Raw genomic sequence first — 20,370 nt, 5'->3', positions numbered from 1 at the left:
GGAATAGCCTTCCAAGGGAAGCAGTGGGGGCAAAAGATCTATCTGGTTTTAAGATTCTACTCGATAAGTTTATGGAGGAGATGGTATGATGGGATAATGTGATTTTGGTAAGTAATTGATCTTTAAGTATTCAGGGTAAATAGGACTAATCCCCTGAGATGGGATATTAGATGGATGGGATCTGAGTTACCCAGGAAAGAATTTTCTGTAGTATCTGGCTGGTGAATCTTGCCCATATGCTCATGGTTTAGCTGATCACCATATTTAGGGTCGGGAAGGAATTTTCCTCCAGGGAGATTGGAGAGGCCCTGGAGGTTTTTCGCCTTCCTCTGTAGCATGGGGCACGGGTCACTTGAGGGAGGTTTCTCTGCTCCTTGAAGTCTTTAAACCATGATTTGAGGATTTCAACAGCTCAGACATAGGTGAGGTTTTTCGTAGGAGTGGGTGGGTGAGATTCTGTGGCCTGCGCTGTGCAGGAGGTCAGACTAGATGATCAGAATGGTCTCTTCTGACCTTAGTGTCTATGAATCTATGAATCAGGGAGTAGCCACCTGCTTCCTCTCCTAGGGAGCCATAGAACTTGCCCCCAGATCCATAAATAATAAAATCATAGAGTTAGAAGGGACCACAAGAGTCATCTAGTCTAATCTCCCCGCAAGATTGTTGTGTCTAACCCATCCAAGGCAGTTGTCTTGAAAACTTCCAGCGAAGGAGCTTCCACAACCTCCCTAGGCAGTCTGTTCCATTGTCCTTAAGTTCTTACAGATAGGAAGTTTTTCCTAAGATTTAATCTAAATCTGTTCTGCTGTAGTTTGAACCCATTGCCTCTTGTCCTGCCTTCTGTGGCAAAAGGGAACAACTTTTCTCCACCTTTTTTTATGGCAGCCTTTCAAGTATTTGAAGACTATCGTGTTCCCCCCCCCACTTAAAATCTCCTCTTTTCCAAACAAAACATATCCAGTTCCTTCAGCCTTTGCTCATATAGTTTGTGTTCCATCCATTTGATCATCTTTGTCACTCAAAGATCCTTTCCAGTTTCTCTACATCCTTTTTATACAGCGGTGACCAAAATTGGACACAGTACTCCAGTTGAGGCCTAACCAGCACTGATTAGAGTGGTGCTATCACCTCTTGCGACTAGCATGCTATGCCTCTGTTAATGAAACCTAAGCATTTGCTTTTTTTGTGACAGCATCACATTGTTGAGTCATGTTGACGTTGTGATCCACCACAATTCCCAGATCTTTCTCAGCAGTACTGCTGCCAAACCAGTTATCTTTCGTTCTGTATTTGTGCATTTGTTTTTTCTTCCCTACATTTGAATTTAATTTTGTCATCTATAGCCCAGTTCTCCAATTTATCAAGATTCCTCTGAATTTTAGCTCTATCCTCCAAAGTGTTGGCAACCCCTCCCTTCCAGTTTTGTGTCTGCAAACACATCTGTTTGATCATCTGCAAACTTGATCAGTATTCCTACATCCAGGTTGTTAATAAAGGTGTTAAACAATACCAGACCCAGAACAGATCCCTGCGGAACCCCACATGAGACCTCCCTCCAATCTGACATTCCATTAATAGTTACTCTTTGTTTGTGGTTGTTTAACCAATTACAGGTTTCAGAGTAGCAGCCGTGTTAGTCTGTATTTGCAAAAAGAAAAGGAGTACTTCTGGCACCTTAGAGACTAACAAATTTATTTGAGCATAAGCTTTCGTGAGCTACAGCTCACTTCATCGGATGCATTTGGTGGAAAATACAGTGGGGAGATTTATATACACACAAAGAGAACATGAAACAATGGGTTTTATCATACATACTGTAAGGAGAGTGATCACTTAAGGTGAGCCATCACCAACGGGGGGGGGGGGTAGGAGGAAAACCTTTCATGGTGACAAGCAAGGTGGGCCATTTCCAGCAGTTAACAAGAACGTCTGAGGAACAGTGGGGGTGGGGGGGGGGAGAAATAACATGGAGAAATAGTTTTATGTAATGTTTTGTGTAGTGACTCATCCACTCCCAGTCTCTATTCAAGCCTAAATTAATTGTATCCAGTTTGCAAATTAATTCCAATTCAGCTGTCTCTTGCTGGAGTCTGTTTTTGAATTTCTTTTTTTTTGAAGAATAGCCACTCTCAGGTCAGTAATCGAGTGACCTGGTTACTCCTTTTCTTTTAATCAATTATGTATCCACATAATGGTAGTTGCGCCAACCCACATTTCTCCAGTTTAATTATCAGAAAGTCATGTGGGACGGTGTCAAAAGCCTTGCTGAAGTGCAAGTATATTATGTCCACCACATTCCCCCATCCACTAAACCAGTTACTGTGTCAAAGAAGGAAATCAAGCTGGTTTGGCATGATTTGTTCTCAGTAATTCCATGCTATTGGCTAGTGATTGCCCCTTCACCATCCAGGTATTCGCAAATTGAACGTTTTACACATTGGTATAGTTGCTTCTCATATATCAAAGTCAGGCTGACTGGTACTCTTCTTTTTTTTTCTATTTTTAAAGATGGGCACTATGTTAGCCCCTCTCCAGTCTTCCAGGACCTCTGCTTTCATTCATGAGTTTGCAAATATTATTGCCAGTGAGTATGAGATTTCTTCAGCTAATTCCTTCACTACCCTTGGGTGAACAACATCAGGCCCCGCTGACTTGAATTCATTCAAATAAGTTAGAAGATCTCTGATGTGTTCTTTACTTATCCCAACCTGAATCCCTTACCTTTATTATCTGTAGTAAACTTTTTCAGTCATCTGGTCACGTTATTTTTTGTGAGAAAATTGAAGAAGATTTGGCATTGAACAGCTCTGCCTTCTTATCTTCCATTCCCAGCTCACCTTCTCCATTGAGAAGCGAACCCACCCCATAACTGATCTTTCTTTTTTGTCCAACATATTTGTAGAACCCCTTCTTGTTGTTTCAAAGACCGAGTTACAGCTGGCAAGGAAAGTTAGTCTTGGCTTTCCTGATTTTATCCCTATACACTCACATTGTTCCCATGTATACTTCCTTGGTGACATGCCCCTCCCTCCGTTTCCTGTATGTACCCCTCTTTGGGGTTTTAGATAGCTACAAAGTTTCTTGTGCAGCCATATTGGCCTCCTGTGGCTCTTTTTCTTATCTTTCCTCTGCATTGGAAATATGTAGAGCCTCTAGTATTGAGCCTTTTAGGAACTGCCAGCCCCTTTCAAACTCATGTGGCAGTAGAGGATAACTATATTCCAGTTCCGATGGAATCACCAGAAACAGCTAGACATTCGTTAATGATCTGGATGATGGGATGAATTACACCCTCACCAAGTTTGCGGATGACACTAAGATGGGAGGAGAGGTTGATATGCTGGAGGGTAGGGATAGAGTCTAGAGTAACCTAAACAAATTGGAGGATTGGGCCAAAATAAATCTGATGAGGTTCAACAAGCACAAGTACAGAGTCCTGCACTTAGGACAGAAGAATCCCATGCACCGCTACAGGCTGTAGACCGACTGGCTAAGCAGCAGTTCTGCAGAAAAGGACCTGGGATTACAGTGGACGAGAAGCTGGATATAACTCAACAGTGTGCCCTTATTGCCAAGAAGGCTAACAGCATTCTGGGCTGTTTAAGTAGGAGCATTGCCAGTAGATCGAGGGACATGATCATTCTCCTCTATTCGGCATTAGTGAGGCCTCATCTGGGGTAGTGTGTCCAGTTTTGGCCCCCACACTACAAGAAGGATGTGAATAAATTGGAAAGCATCCAGTGGAGGGCAACAAAAATGATTAGGGGGCTGGAGCATATGACTTATGAGGAGAGGCTGAGGGAACTGGGATTATTTAGTCTACAGAAGAGAAGAATGAGGGGGGATTTGATAGCTGCTTTCAACTACCTGAAAGAGGGTTCCAAAGAGGATGGATCTAGACTGTTCTCAGTGGTAGCAGATGAGAGAACAAGGAGTAATGGTCTCAAGTTGCCGTGGGAGAGGTTTAGGATGGATATTAGAAAAAACTTTTTTACTAGGAGGATGGTGAAACACTGGAATGGGTTACCTGCGGGGCGGGAGTGGAATCTCCTTCCTTAGAGATTTTTAAGGCCCGGCTTGACAAAGCCTTGGCTGGGATGATTTAGTTGGGGATTGGTCCTGCTTTGAGCAAGTGGTTGGACTTGATGACCTCCTGAGGTCCTTTCCAACCCTGATATTCTATGATTGGTGTCTAGGCCCTCTACAGTTCAGATTTCCTAGCGAAGCTAGCAGCTCTCCACCCATTCCCTAGTGATAGTCCTTAGGGCTCATTGTCTTGGGAGACTTCAACACTTAAGTTGAAGATGCCTCTGCCACACATGCCTGAAACCTAATACCTACAGTGTCCATAGCTCCCAAAGCTACGATGAAGTCTCTGGACCCATGTACACAGCCAAACACCTCTGGATCTGATCTCCAGTCTAGATGTGTCTATAGGAAGCATCTGACTCACTACCCTCTCCTGGAGAGACAGCCGTCTCCTGCAGGCAGTAGTCAGCTCTCCTTCTTTCTGGCAGGACAAAGGCTTGGTCATCTTGGTTTTCCCAATCTTACAGACACAGTGAACTTTTAGCACTAATGGCAAACAACAAATGAGATAATAGGACCACGTGCTATCCACTGCTTTTGGCATACTGGCACCAAAACCTTGAGCCTCCCTTCACCCTCAGAGATGAGCAACTCCTCAGACAATCTGCAACCAAAAAAAGCACAAAGGAAAGAGTCTTGGTCTTCAGTGGTGTAAAATTCAAGAATACAGTGAGGAGGTAGAGTACAAAGAATTCTTACAGCCCTACACCACAGCAGGGGAAGCAAGGAAGAGATCATTCTTCTGTCCTGCCATGGTGAGACGATCACACCCACCAGAATTGTACCATCTTTTAATCCAATTTGTCAACCAGGGATGCTTCCAATCAGCTTCTGACTCAAACTCCTCTAGGACCACCACAACCATCCAACCTGATTCCCTCTACAGGCTGTAGAACTTGTCTTGGGAGCAGGATTACAGCATATATTTTAGAAAGATATCTAATCTCATTTTAAAGATTCCATTGCCTCCCCAGTAAGCTGTTTCAATATTTAACTATCCTCACTGCTAGTAAATTGAATCTTATTGTGAGGTTGAATTTGTACAACTTCAACTTTCAGCCATTGGATCTTGTTCTACCTTTGACAGCAAGACTGAAAAGCTTCCACTGTCAAATCTCTTTTCCATGTGTAAATTCGTATACACAATGATCAGTTCACCTCTTGACCTCCTCCTAGATAAGCTAAACAGGTCAAGTTCCTTAAGCCTCACATTGCAAGATTTCTTTTCCAGTCTTGGGATCATTTGTTGGCCGCTCCTTAGAACTCTCTCCAGTATTTCCATATCCTTCTTGAATCATGGGCACCAGAACTGGACATGGTATTTTAGTACAGTAAAACCTCAGAGTTACGAGTCCCTCGGGAATGGAGGTTGTTCGTAACTCTAGTATTTGTAACCCTGAACAGACTGTTATGGTTGTTCTTTCAAAAGTTTACAACTGAACATTGACTTAATACAGCTTTGAAACTTTACTATGCAGAACAAAAATGCTGCTTTTAAAAGAAACAAGCACAGAAACAGTTTCCTTACCTTGTCAAATCTATTTTTAAACTTTCCCTTTATTAATTTAGTAGTTTACATTTAATACAGTACTGAACTGTATTTGCTTTTTTTTTTTTGTGGTCTCTTTTATTGCCTGATTGTGTGTTTCTGGTTCCAAACGAGGTGGGTGGTCAGTTCGTAACTCTGAGGTTCTACTATAGTGGATTTACCAATGCAGAAGTAAGATTGCTGCCCTACTTCAACTTGATATTCCCATTTTTATACATCAAAGGATCACATGCGTCCTTTTTGACCTTTAATCTTGGAAGACTGGGGAAACTCCAAAAGATTGGAGGACTGCCAATTTAGCTCCAATATTTAACATTGCACTGGGAGTGCATGCTGAGGGACTATCTATGATAACCTGATTCCAAATATACTAAAGTCCTTATCTGAGTCACTGTTTTCCAACACAGAGTCTCCATCCTGTACATATAGCCAGCATTCTTGGTTCCCAGATGTGTTACTTTGCATTTGGCTATATTAAAAACACATTTTGTTGGATTGTGAATATTTAACCAAGATATTCAGATCACTCTGTAACAGAACCTGTCCTCCTCATTATGTACTAACCCACCAGTCTTTGTGTCATCTATAAATTTACCAACAAATATTTTATATCTGTTTCATTTGCAAAGAGAGATGCTGAGCGCAGGTTAAGTAGAACTTTATTAAACTCTGTGCACTGCTCTGTTATGTGTCCGAGTAGCTTCCACCCTAACTCCCTGAGCTCTGTGTTCCATTGGTGACCTGTCAATGACATCCCTTCCAGAGGACATGGTTCCTCTGACTACAGCTCCATTGATCATGATACAATATCATCATCTAGATCATAGATCTAGATCATAATCTACAATTATCATCATTGATCAAAATATTAAATAGCATTGGACCACAAACTGATCCTTGGGGAACCAGCTACTGGGAGCTCTGCTCATTGGTATATTCTCATTCACAACTACATTCTGAGATCTGCAAGTTAACCAGTTTTTAATCTATTTTGTGCCCTGTTAGTTCCATATAATGCAATGTTTTAGATCAAAATATCATGTGGTTCTAAGTCAAATACCTTAGAGAAGTCCAAGTACACTCTATGAGCACTGTTGGCTTTATCAACCAGACCTATAATCCTTGGCAAGACCTACCTTCCAGAAACAGTGTCAATTGGCAGTAATTATAGTTTTAGCTTGTAATTCTATGTTGATAAAGTCCCAAATTAACCATTTTGTTATTTTACTCAGGATCAATGTAAGGCTAACTGGTATATTGTTCCCTGGGTCATCTCTTTTACCCTTTTATAATATTGGAGCTACATTGGCAGTGCTCCAATCTTTTGGAATTTCCCCAGTTTATAGTTTAGAAAACTCCTCAGCTAGTTCTTTTAAGATTCCTGGATGTAAGTTATCTGGGCCTTTTGATTTCAGAATGTTTAATTTTAGCAAATGCTGCCTCACATACTGCTTCATTTTAGATGATAAATCTTTTGCTCCGTCCACATCATATGGGATAGATATACCCCCACTCCTTTCGTTCCAAATACAGAAAAGGAGTATCTATTGAACATTTCTGCCTTGTATGCATCATTATTCTCAATTTTACCATCTGTATCTAGCAATGAACCTATACCTGATAGAGCTCTTTTGTTTGTAAGAAGTTTTAAAAATGTCTTATCTTTAATCCTATTAGCCACTGATAGTACATTGATTCCTGTACATTCCTTTATCAGTCATCTACATATTTTAATCTACTTATAGTCATTACCATTTACTTTCCTTTTCCCCCCATTTATTATATATTGATTATTTTTATGCTTTATCACTGCTTCCTCATCTTCTTTGAACCAGGATGGCTTCTTGTCCAGCATAACTTTTTGTTTTTTTTAGCTATCCATTAACATGTCCTTGCACAATCCCCAGTTTTTGTTAACACTTCCCACCTTAAATTTGTGTTCCAGTAAGTTATGCTGACAACTGTTTAAGCTTTGGAAGAATGGTGCCATATTCTGTTTGCACAAAGTAAATGTAACCAGATCATAGTCACCGATACATAGGCAATCCCTAATGTTTAGATCAGTGATTAACTCTTCCTTGTCCAGTATACTGAGGTCCAGTATTGAGTTACTCCATGTTGAATGCAGGACTTTGTGTTAAGAAATGGTTATCTATTATTTTAAGAAACTCTTCAAGGAAGTTTTGTTACTGACTCCATGGGATATCCAGCAATTGCCCCCCAGGTTGAAGTCACCCATGATAATACAGTTTTTATTCCAACACATTATGGACAGATGTCTACAGAGCAGTTCATCCTGTCCTCTAGTGATAGTTGGTTGTCTGTAACAAATGTCCACTGGTACCCCATGTTTAGTTTTATTAGTTTGAACTTTAATCCATAAGTGTTTGAGGTCCTGTGATTCTGAATTGTCTGTGCCTCTGTAACAGGTAACAGTGTCTTTGATGTAGAGTGGCACCACCTCCCTTTTCCCCATTCTGTTCTTATAGAACAAGTTCTAACCTAGGGGCTCAGATAGCAGGTTGGTGAGAACGTGATAACAGAACTGGGGTCATGTGAAGGAATTTCACTTTGGACTCCACTAACTATGGGCTGAGCAGCATTTACTTACTTGATAACCTCAGTGGGCTCTTCACATGAATAAAGGTTCTGGATTAGGCCTTATCTGAGTAATTCTGTAAAAAAACCCCACAACTGATTAGAACTTCACAAAATGCATGGGGCGTCCCTTTCATTTCATTCTGCTTTTCTGCACCATAAAAGGGGCACCTCAGGCCTATTGATGACTGAGCAGTACAAAGTGAACACAGTTTCTTTATTCACGTAGCAGCAAGAGCTGCTTCACTTTATCTGAAATCCTTTCAACAGCCCACTGCTTAAGCAAACCCCAGCCTGAGTAGTTGTGCCAGGAATGGAAGGTAGACGTCAAAGCTTTACAGTATGACAAGCATGTGAGAGACTAGACTGCCCAGACCAAGAGTGAGTCAGTATCACAGCAGGCAGCAAGCATATACTGGAACTGTCTCAGCCAATCAGAGAGCAAGTCCACTGTGCCGTTACCAATTATTACAAAAAGAAAAGGAGTACTTGTGGCACCTTAGAGACTAACAAATTTATTAGAGCATAAGCTTTCATGAGCTACAGCTCACTTCATTGGATGCATTTGGTTGAAATGCATCTGATGAAGTGAGCTGTAGCTCACGAAAGCTTATGCTCTAATAAATTTATTAGTCTCTAAGGTGCCACAAGTACTCCTTTTCTTTTTGCGAATACAGACTAACACGGCTGCTACTCTGAAACCGATTATTACAGTACAACTTTTTCCCAAGTCACACTGGGAGGTGTGGGGAAGAAGTATCATATAATATTAGAATCCAGTGTCTGACCTTTATTTTTTTGTAACCCGTAACTAACTAATAAGTGGGTTCTTATCCGTCACATTTTCTATATAGTTAAAACTCTCTGCCAGCTCCCTTCAAATATACACCTGAAGAAATTATGTTGTAAAGATGAGTTAATGATTTCCTCCGCCATCTTTCCCACTATAGTCTCAATGTTCCCTTTCTCAAAATAGCCACCATTTCCCATAACTGACAATGGGACTAAATCAACATGACAGGATGTAAGCTGTATGGTCCCCCTGCTGGCCATCGTCCCTTCCCTAGAAAGAGGCATGTGATTTATGGCTCTCAACATGCACTGTGCTTACTATCATGTGGACATCCATCCTGCCCACAGATATTTCCTGAGATTCACGGTGGGGCATAGTCACTTTCAGTACAGGGTTCTCACGTTTGGACTCAGCACCACTCCTCGCAAAGTTTTCTCCATTGCGGCAGCCCACCTTATATTCCCTTACCTCGATGATTGGTTGCTGGCAGCATGATCAAGAAGGGCCGCTCGAGCTTCAACCTCCATGTTGCTCACAATCCTCTGCTCTCTGGGGTGAGTGTAAATGTTGAAAAATTCATATTGGATCCCACGCAATCCTGGAGTTTATTGGGGAACACATTGACATGGTCTCAACTCCTGTGTACTTGCTACAGATTCCAGACCATATAGGACCTGGTTTCCAAGATTGTGTCCAGTCCTTCTGTTCCAGTCAGGCAATGCCTTTCTCTTCTTGGCCACATGGCGGCCTGCGCTTATGTAACTGCCTTCATTCATCTGTAGTTTCACTGCCTGCAGCTATGGATCCAGAGGGTCTATTCCCCTGCCATCATACTATGGACCTTCTTCTCCCTGTTCCCCAAGAGATTCTCTCCCCCTTCCAGTGGCGGATGGACCCAACATGGGTATACAGTGGGATATTGTTCCTCCCTTCTTCCCCTTCAGCATTGCTGTTCTCCATTCCATGATTTCATCATCATCCTCACACCCTCCTCCTAGCAAGCATCAAATATGGTCACAGTTCATGATACGCCCTTTAAGATAATGTAAGGCGGCCATATAGAGTTCGTTATATACCTTCTCTTTCCATTACGCCTTCGTGTGGGACTCTGCTATGGATGCCTCCTTCAGCATGGCTGTTCTCCATCCCATCCATCATCATCCTCGCACCCTCCTCCTAACTAAGGTACAGCTTGTTAATCATCTTCAGTGGAATAGGGACCATCACTCAAAGAGGAGGAGGTTACTTACATTTAATTGGAGGTTCTTCAGGATGTGTGGTCAAACCTTCCCTCCTCCTCCTCTGTTACGGATCTTAGGTTTAAGGTGGAGAAGGAAGTGAGGAGCCATCAGTCTGCCCCGCTCTTTATTGCCTTGGACGAAACCATGAGGCGAGGCGAGGCAAGGCAAGGGCATATGTGCGGACCAACTGACACTACTACTTTCAAAAGCTCTGGCTCTGGACCCATGGCACATGCATATAACCCTCCGAGGAATACAATAGGAACAACACATCTCGAAGAACCACCAGTTACAGTGACCTCCTCTTCAACTTCCAGCCTTTGGATCATGTTATACCTTTCCCTGCTAGATTGAAGGCCCCTTTATTAAATATTTGTTCACCATGTAGATACTTATAGACTGTAATCAAGTTGTCCTTTAACCTTCTCTTTGTTAAGCTAAACAGGTAGAAGGAGAAAAGCAATCAAGCATGCCCCCAAGTTATACTTTGATTCCCTCAGGGAACTGATGGGCAGGATCCCCTGGGAGAATAACATGAGGGGGAAAGGAGTCCAGGAGAGCTGGCTGTATTTTAAAGAATCCTTATTGAGGTTGCAGGAACAAACCATCCTGATGTGCAGAAAGAATAGTAAGTATAGCAGGCGACCAGCTTGGCTTAACAGTGAAATCCTTGCTGATCTTAAACACAAAAAAGAAGCTTACAGGGAGTGGAAGATTGGATAAATGACCAGGGAGGAGTTTAAAAATATTGCTCGGGCATACAGGAGTGAAATCAGGAAGGCCAAATAACACTTGGAGTTGCAGATAGCAAGAGATGTTAAGAGTAACAAGAAGGGTTTCTTCAGGTATGTTAGCAACAAGAAGAAAGTCAAGGAAAGTGTGGGCCCCTTACTGAATGAGGGAGGCAAGCTAGTGACAGAGGATGTGGAAAAAGCTAATATACTTTTGCCTTTTTCACGAACAAGGTCAGCTCCCAGACTGCTGCACTAGGCAGCACAGCATGGGGAGGAGGTGACGAGCCCTCTGTGGAGAAAGAAGTGGTTCAGGACTATTTAGAAAAGCTGGACGAGCAGAAGTCCATGGGGCCAAATGTGCTGCATCCGAGAGTGCTAAAGGAGTTGGCGGATGTAATTGCAGAGCCATTGGCCATTGTCTTTGAAAACTCATGGTGATCAGGGGAGGTCCCTGACGACTGGAAAAAGGCTAATGTAGTGCCCATCTTTAAAAAAGGGAAGAAGGAGAATCTAGGGAACTACAGGCCAGTCAGCCTCACCTCAGTCCCTTGAAAAATCATGGAGCAGGTCCTCAAGAAACCAATTCTGAAGGATTTAGAGGAGAGGAAAGCGATCAGGAACAGTCAGCATGGATTCACCAAAGGCAAGTCATGCCTGACTAATCTAATGGCCTTCTATGACGAGATAACTTGCTCTGTGGATGAGGGGGGAAACAGTGGACGCGTTACTCCTTGACTTTAGCAAAGCTTTTGATACCGTCTTCCACAGTATTCTTGTCAGCAAGTTAAAGAAGTATGGGCTGGATGAATGGACTATAAGGTGGATAGAAAGCTGGCTAGATCGTCAGGCTCAACAGGTAGCGATCAATGGCTCCATGTCTAGTTGGCAGCCGGTATCAAGCAAAGTGCCCGAAGGGTCAGTCCTAGGGCCGGTTTTGTTCAATATCTTCATTAATGATCTGGAGGATGGTGTGCACTGCACCCTCAGGAAGTTTGCAGATGACACCAAACTGGGAGGCGTGGTAGATATGCTGGAGGGTAGAGATAGGATACAGAGGGACCTAGAAAAATTAGAGGATTGGGCCAAAAGAAATCAGATGAGGTTCAACAAGGACAAGCGCAGAGTCCTGCACTTAGGACAGAAGAATCCCATGCACTGCTACAGACTAGGGACCGAATGGCTAGGCAGCAGTTCTGAGAAAAGGAGTTGCAGTGGACAAGAAGCTGGATATGAGTCAACAGTGTGCCCTTATGTTGCCAAGAAAGCTAACGGCATTTTGCCGTATCAACAGGCACAACAAGTTATGCGGCATTGCATTGCCAGTAGATTGAGAGACGTGATCATTCCCCTCTATTTGACATTGGTGAGGCCTCATCTGGAGTACTGTGTTCAATTTTGGGCCCCACACTACAAGAAGGCTGCAGAAAAATTGGAAAGCATCCAGCAGAGGCAACAAAAATGATTAGGGGACTGGAACATATGACTTATGAGGAGAGGCTGAGGGAACTGGGATTGTTTAGTCTGCAGAGGAGAAGAATGAGGGGAGATTTGATAGCTGCTTTCAACTGCCTGAAAGGGGGTTCCAAAGAGGATGGATCTAGACTGTTCTCAGTGGTAGCAGATGACAGAACAAGGAATAATGGTCTCAAGTTGCAGTGGGGGAGGTTTAGGTTGGATATTAGGAAAAACGTTTTCACTAGGAGGGTGGTGAGGCACTGGAATGTGTTATCTAGGGAGTTGGTGGAATCTCCTTCCTAGAGATTTTTAATGCAGGCTTGACAAAGCCCTGGCAGGGATGATTTAATTGGGGATTTGTCCTGCTTTGAGCAGGGGGTTGGACTAGATGACCTCCTGAGGTCCCTTCCAACCCTGATATTCTATGATTCTATGAGCAGGACTGCTTAAAGAATGGTGTTGGGTTCAGTAGTGACAGAGAATGGGGGGCATGCAGGGTGTTTTGGAAGAAAGATCATGGGTTGGTTTTGGCAATGTTGAATTTAAACTGCCGGTGAGAGATCTATGAGGCAATGTCACAGAGAGAGAGAGCGAGATGCAGATATGGATGGAAGGGGAGATGTCAGAAGTAGGGCTAGGTTATGTGGGAAAATGTTTTCATCTTACAATCTTTTTGAGATTGTGGAATTTTTCTCCCGTTCCACATTGGGATGAAATAAAGACCTTTTGCTGAAAAAACAGAAGTTAGGTCACTTGTATAGGATGCAGGAGACTTGGCTTCAATTCCTTGCTCTGACTGATTCAGAGAAAGGATATGAACTTGGCACTGTTATATAAGAGGGGAATGCCCCTAACCATGGGGACACAGACAGTCTTTTTCTGGATATTGACAATGAATATTTCATATTTAATTAGTTTTACAAAGTAGACCAGCTTCAATAGGGGTGTCGCAAACTGCAGACTCACCACTGTGGCGCCTCCTGCTGGTCATCTTGGGAATTAGCTCCTGTCCAGCCCAGAGCATCCTCTGCATGTCAGTGTCCCACCTGCCTTAGGGCCCCCGCGTCCCTCACGGACCCTGGTACCTCTTACCCTGGGCTTCTACCCTCCACAGTACCCCCACAGTCTAGGTCTTCCCTCCCCAGGGAACCCACAACCCTCTATTCCTACCTTGCCTCAGTGGCTACTGCCAGTCATCATTTAGGCCCCTCTCACTCGGGCAAACTGCAGTCTGTAATGGCCACTCATCATTGGCAAGGGGGTTGGACCAGCTGCTTCTGCCTATCCCCAGGCTGCCCCTCTGCAGCCCCAGTACCTGCTTAAGCCTTAACCAAGGCCTAAGAAGGGGGAATTGCCAGGCTGGAGCTCCCCAGCACTGCTCAGCCTCAGGTACCCTTGCTTTTTCAGATAGCTAAGTCCTTCTCTCACTAGAGAGACTCCTTTTATCAGGGCCAGCTGTGGCCTGATTGGCAAAGTGGCCACAGCTGCAGCCACACCCAATCAGCCTACTGTCTTCAGGAGCAGGGCCACTACCACACGACAAGGGGAAATTGAGAGAGATACAGCTGCTGCAGCAGAGATTCTAGTAGCCTGGTGGTTAGGGCCTTCACCGGGTATCTGAAAGACCTTGGTTAAAGTCCCTGCTCTAAATCCAGCACACCTAATTAGATGTTCCATGCTGGCTCCTGAGAAGCCATTCCTGCCCACAGCTTTGTTGATTTAAGTACGTCTCCACACAAAGCTTTGGTTTGGACAAATCTGAATTTTCTGACAAAAAACATTACATAAAAAAAATTCCTGACCAGCTCCAGTTTGGAGTGGGTGGGTAGATTTGTGAGCCAGGAGTAGAGCTAGTCAAAAAATGAAAACCTATTTTCATGAACAAATTCAAAAATTTTAAGTTGTTTTCATGCTGAAATGTTCATTGTTTCATTCTTTCAATTTTTTTCAAGAAATTTCTGCAATTTTTTAATCAAACACCAAATATTTCAATCAAATTTTTGAACAAAACATTCTCTAACCATTTTGATAATGTTTTCAATAATAATTATGTATTCTTAAAAGAATGAGATTTTTTTAAGAAAAATGAAAATTTTCAACAATATTTGTTTCTAAAATTTGTAGTAGACAAAAGGAATCATTCAATCAAAGACTCCTCATTTGGTAAATTTCATACAGCTCTAGTCATCAATGAATCAGTGATAGTTAAAGGTATGTGAGCAGATAAGGTTATCTAGAGGCAGAGTCTGAAGGTATTGCCCTAGGCAATACTGCATTGCTCCTGCGCATTGAAAATGAACGACATTTTGTGAGGAAGCATGATAAATGAGGACATGGATGTTCTGTGTCATCAGCTGAGTGACTTTTTATCTGCCCAGGATTGTGTCATGGAGTTCGGTGAACTAACCGCTGGGACATCTGTTGCTGTCTGTGTATTTCTTATTCTCCTTCAACTCCTCTGCTACATAGCTGAGCTTGGAAGCACTTTCCACAGGTAGAGTGCCCAGCTAACTTGAGGGCTATTGCATTTGGTACCTGACGACTGGCATCATGACTGAAGGAAGAAAAAGAGCACCTCACTCAATGCTGCCCTACACCTTGCCATCCCTGTCCATAACAGTGCTATAGCCAAAAAGAAAAGGAGTACTTGTGGCACCTTAGAGACTAACAAATTTATTAGAGCATAAGCTTTCGTGAGCTACAGCTCACTTCATCGGATGCATTTGGTGGAAAAAACAGAGGAGAGATTTATATACACAGCTTGCTCTAATAAATTTGTTAGTCTCTAAGGTGCCACAAGTACTCCTTTTCTTTTTGCGAATACAGACTAACACGGCTGCTACTCTGAAACCAGTGCTATAGCCCTTTTTCTGCATTTACACATCAGGCCATGTGCCCATGCAGGCGCTGTGTGATTGCTCTTTCGGGACCCTATTGTTTTCCCAGATCACTATGGCCTATGGTGCCAGGCCATATCCTTATCTTGGGTCTCTGAGGGACAATCATCTCCATCCTATGAATCAGTGCATGTATGGCACTGCTCCACCCTCTCACAGTCAGAGGGACTCTGGCATAGGGGCCAAGGTGCTTAAGGAGAAAAGGCATTTCTTTTGTTTAGCTCCATCTATTTAAATGACTGAAAGTGGAACCCAGAAAGCAGCCACCTCACAAGGATACCCTCTGCTGTCCTTTCCACCCTCTGCCATTTGTGTGGCAGAGAGACCTCAGCAACCAATACACATGTCAACCGGAGGAGATGGAAATAGATTCATAGATACTAAGGTCAGAAGGGACCATTCTGATCATCTAGTTCATCCTCCTGCACAACACATGCCACAGAATCTCACCCACCCACTCCTACGAAAAACCTCACCTATGTCTGAGCTATTGAAGTCCTCAAATCATGGTTTAAAAACTTCAAGGAGCAGAGTTTTTCAAGGCAAGCTCTTAAAAACTTCAAGGCAGCCTCTTCCAATCTGCCCTGGAAGAAAATTCCTTCCCGACCCCAAATATGGCGATCAGCTAAACCTTGAGCATATGGGCAAGATTCACCAGCCAGATACTACAGAAAATTCTTTCCTGGGTAACTCAGATCCCACCCACAAATATTTGATGCTCGGATCTCCTGGAGGAGGTAGGTGCTAATTCACCTATGGAACGGGGGTGGGCAGTTTAAGTAGTTAATACACGTGCGATTGTATCATTGCTATCACTGTTTGTCCTTCAGTTCCTCTGCTTTTTTTCTTCTTGCAGGTTACTGTTCTGGAAACTGCCTCCAAGCAGCTGATAGGAGAGTACGTACCGGCTCCCTTAATTTTTCTTTTCTTTTCTTTTCTTTTCTTTTCTTTTCACAGGAATTGCTGTACAAACCCCACTTGCCTGTTGCTGTTTAATTTTTCTCTCCTGGCTTCCATTTTTGTATATTTTATATTAAAGTAGAAGTTTCTCATTGGTGTATCCTGTGTATTTGTCCCAGTGATTCAGTGGTAGAGATAAGGCCATAAATATGAGCACAGGTACACTTAGGCTGCTTTTGACTTCTCTGGAGCCTTGCTGGGTACTTTTCCTCTCATCTATTCTCTGTGGTATGCTTCTCTCAGTGGGACCCACCATTTCTTCCTCCTCACAACTTTCCCTCTTGTTACTTTCTAGTGTGCAGAAATCTGCGACTGTTGTCTGTGGGGACTCTATGAGACATAGCTGTTCTTTGCTCATGACTAGAACTGGGGGAAAAAATTTGGCAAATAAACTGTTTGCCAAAAAATGCAGTTCCAGATCAACCAAAACTGTTCACAAAGTCAGGTTGAATTAGGTGAATAGTTTCAAACAAAAAAAACTTGGGACAAAAAATTCTGAAAATATCTAAATGTTTAGTTGGACCCAAAACAAAAACATTTTCAGATTTTTCATTTTGGCCACCGAAAAAGTAATTATTCATCCAGCTTGATTCATGATCTAATGGGGACAGGCGTGGCACATAATTATTCCCTTCCTTATGCTGATTCATGTTGTCTCCCAGCTCCTAGAGCTGAGTTCTGTACAGGTGGCAGGGGGAGAGGGGTGAGTGCAGAGAAGAGTGCTCCCACCCCAGCAAAAATGCATGTTTCCATGCCAGGAACTCCAGCCTCTTTCCACCCAGCCAAAGCCCCTAAACCCAGCAGGGTCAAGATTTTCAAGCAGAATCTGAGTTCTTTCCTTTTGGCTTCATTGCCAGTGATAAATATTCTGTCACTGGGACTGTGGCTGATGTGGGAAAGAATCCTACTCTCTCTGTCTGAGCAATGTTAGCTCTGAAAGAGTAAAACTCAGTACCTTCTTCTCTGGTTACTGCACTCAGCAGATCAGACTCTGAAAAATGCCATGTCATTTCAGAGTGGAATCACACCTCAAGCAAGGAACTCTGCAAATATTCAACTAACCAAAGTTGTTAGTAATTAGTATTTTTTGTTACACAAAGACTTATTATTTTATGGTTTGTTGGCTCATCCCCAGGGCAGCATTTTAGGGCCCAATCCTGCAGCCCTTGTTCCTGTAAATAAATACTGAAGGATCAGGCCCTTAATGTAGCCTACAGGGGTCTAAGTTCTGATTAGTTAACATTTGTGGGCCAGCTGGAGAACACTTAGCCTGCACCTGCTTTGAAGTTTTGCAAATAGAGAACTAAAACCTCCGACAATTACACTGAACTGAGTTTTGTGGGACCCCTGGGAAACAAGTTCAGATGAATGGTAAGTAAAATTGGCAGTAAGCAGTAGCCATTTCCAAGGGAATGAGGTTCTTTCACAATTGTAAAGCCTAGTTCTGAGTAATTGCACTTGGGTAAAGTCTACTTGTGGAACCAAGAGCTATCAGCTGAAGAGCAACATAAACCAAACCCCAAACCTTGGGCAGAGTTTTGGAGATTGTGGATCTGATGGATTCTGACTGGGGATGAAGTGGAGCAGCCATCCTGTTGTTTGCACTGTGGCACTGGGAAGCGACACTCCAGAACTCTCACTCTCAGAAGAAATGCCACTGCCACTGCTGCAAAGGTGTTTTATTAGCTACTTTTATTATCCATGTAGGCCTCTGCCTTATTCTTCATGTTACTCATTCTTCAATGAGACCCAGGGCTCTGATGTTCATAGGGTTTGGCCACAGTAAAACACATTTGTGTCTCCCAAGCATCAGCAGCAGCGGGGACCTGTGATGACACCCTTGTTTATATAGGGAAAATGAAGGAAATGGCTGTAATGAGTTTGCAACTGAGTGACAGAAATTAAATTTTCTACTCACTCGTGTATAATCTGGAGCTGCTCCAGATTCCTTGTCAGATACAGCACCTCTTGTGTGGGGTGCAGCATTTCTGCCTCTCACTCATCTGTTTGTGTCTCTCACTTCACACTACACTCCTGCATGGGATTTGCTAGGCAATCCCTGTGTCTGGAACAAGCGAGGGCAAACAAATCTTCTGCTGGGGTTTGTTTGTGTTGTCTGGGGGATTTCTTAACACCACTAATTCCCTGCAAATTGTCCACCACCGCTGATGGCAAAAAGGAGATGAAAAGGCCAGCAACATTAGCCATCATTAGAATAAGAATCATGTATTCCTCCCAGCTGAGATGCATATAATTAGAAATTAGGAAAAGGTCAGATCTTGCCATTATCAACTCAATCAGCTGCTGAGTGCCGCACAGTCAATTAATTCAGCATCTGTATTTTTTACAACCCCGTGCACGTATTCCATTGGACTGTAACTCTTTTTCTGGACAGATATACTACGCAGTGAAGCAGGAACATAAAATGAGAGACCCTAAGCAAATGAGCTGAGATAATTGAGAGATTTATTTTTTATATATATGTGTGTGTCAGGTCTTCTTGCCTTTGCCCTTGAATATTGACTTTCATAAATGTGATTGTTGGGTGGATGCACTGGTCTGAGGGATCTCTGTCCCTCTTTGGAGCTACACTTTTCTCGGGTCCATTTACTGAATAGCTCTGAAGAACTTAATTTCCCAGTTTGTGTGCAGGTCAGGTTGTTTTTTTGTTGTTGTTGTTTTTTTTGACCTTGTGCGCTATTCCCATTTCTGCAAGAGAAAAGAAGTAGGATATGGAGCATGGAGGTGCAAGGGTTCAATAACATATTGATGTGAACCAGTATTACTGTGGCTGCAGCAGGAGCTGAAAGGCAAAGGGCTTTCAACCTCTTCCTTTCAAAATTCCCTGGAGTAGCTGGGAACTAAAAGGAGTTCATCCCCTGTTTGCCCTGGCTAACCATACTTCTGATCAATCTCTTCTTGCTGTATTTATAAATTGTGCCTCATTGGCACCTGTTATTCTGTCTCCCTGATGGCTTTGTGACTCAGCTGAGAAAGCCTTCACAGTGCATTAGGACAGAGAAATGTGGCTATCTCCTCCTACCCTTTTTAATGCCACTTTTATAAATCTCTGAGCTAGTAACGAGCAAGGCCTCATTATAGCATCAGGGTTCCAAAGGCCCTCCTCTTACTATTGCCACTGCAGGCTCATCAGGGCAATTGATGGCAAGGCCATTGAAATGTGATAGCCATTCAACCCAGGAGCAGTCCATGACTAACAGTTTGTAAAGACGAACACTATAATTTGAAAGTTAAAAAAATCCTTTGACATGTGAAGACTTTTTGTTATATAAAACTGGCTTTATCACTGCACAGTGAATAGCTGGAATTTTATATATTATGCAAAATTTCAAACTGAAGCTGTAAAACTTAAAGTTTCAGTTCTGTGAGAGGAATGTTTTATGTGTATATTTTTTAACATTTATGGGGTACATTTTAATGAGACCCAAGCTTTGCTCTAGGGAAAGCTTACAGCCACATTGCTGCTCTGAATCTTGTTAGAGAGACTGGCCAGTAGAGAATAATCAAACACATTTTTACAGACAATGCTTAAGTCTCCAAAATTTCTTTGGGCATTTCTTTTAGTTGGGATGGTAATTACAGTGAGTTTCTGCATCTCCAAATAGTGGAGATGATGACAAAATGGGGACGAGCGGTAAAAACACATGCTGGCTCGCTCTGAGCGGGATGGTTCATTGGTTGATACTGACTAGCACAATAGTCTTCAACCAGTAGTGACCACTTATTTGGGAAGCCTAGTGATTAGCAGAGAAACAAAAACATCACTGATTAATTACTAACTTTCAGTTGGTGAAAGTGGTCTGGATATTCATTCATTTTCTCAGTTCAATATTTTGCTTCCTTTTCTTACCTGTCTTGAAATAAGAGCTGCAGGTACTTTGGTAAATATACTGAACAACTGATTGTTTTTGCCATAGCTTCCACCTTGTCCTTAGCTAAGTTCCAAGTGCAACCTCTAGCAGCAGTCCTTGGAGGTGAATCAGATTGGTGAATTCCATGGCAACGAAAATATTTATTTTCTTTTACCACTAGT

General features: G+C 42.8%; 1 protein-coding gene across 7 annotated transcripts in view; it reads left to right on the top strand.

Annotated features, from left to right (window-relative positions):
- Nucleotides 1–20,370, top strand: part of PKNOX2 (PBX/knotted 1 homeobox 2) — a 715,219-nt gene that overhangs the window by 519,953 nt on the left and 174,896 nt on the right. The window lies entirely within an intron of this gene.

Source organism: Dermochelys coriacea, chromosome 22, assembly GCF_009764565.3.
Source record: "Dermochelys coriacea isolate rDerCor1 chromosome 22, rDerCor1.pri.v4, whole genome shotgun sequence".
In the NCBI taxonomy this organism is placed as follows: domain Eukaryota; kingdom Metazoa; phylum Chordata; order Testudines; family Dermochelyidae; genus Dermochelys; species Dermochelys coriacea.
The sequence above is the reverse complement of the archived record's forward strand: the minus strand, read 5'-3'. Positions and strand labels throughout refer to the sequence as shown.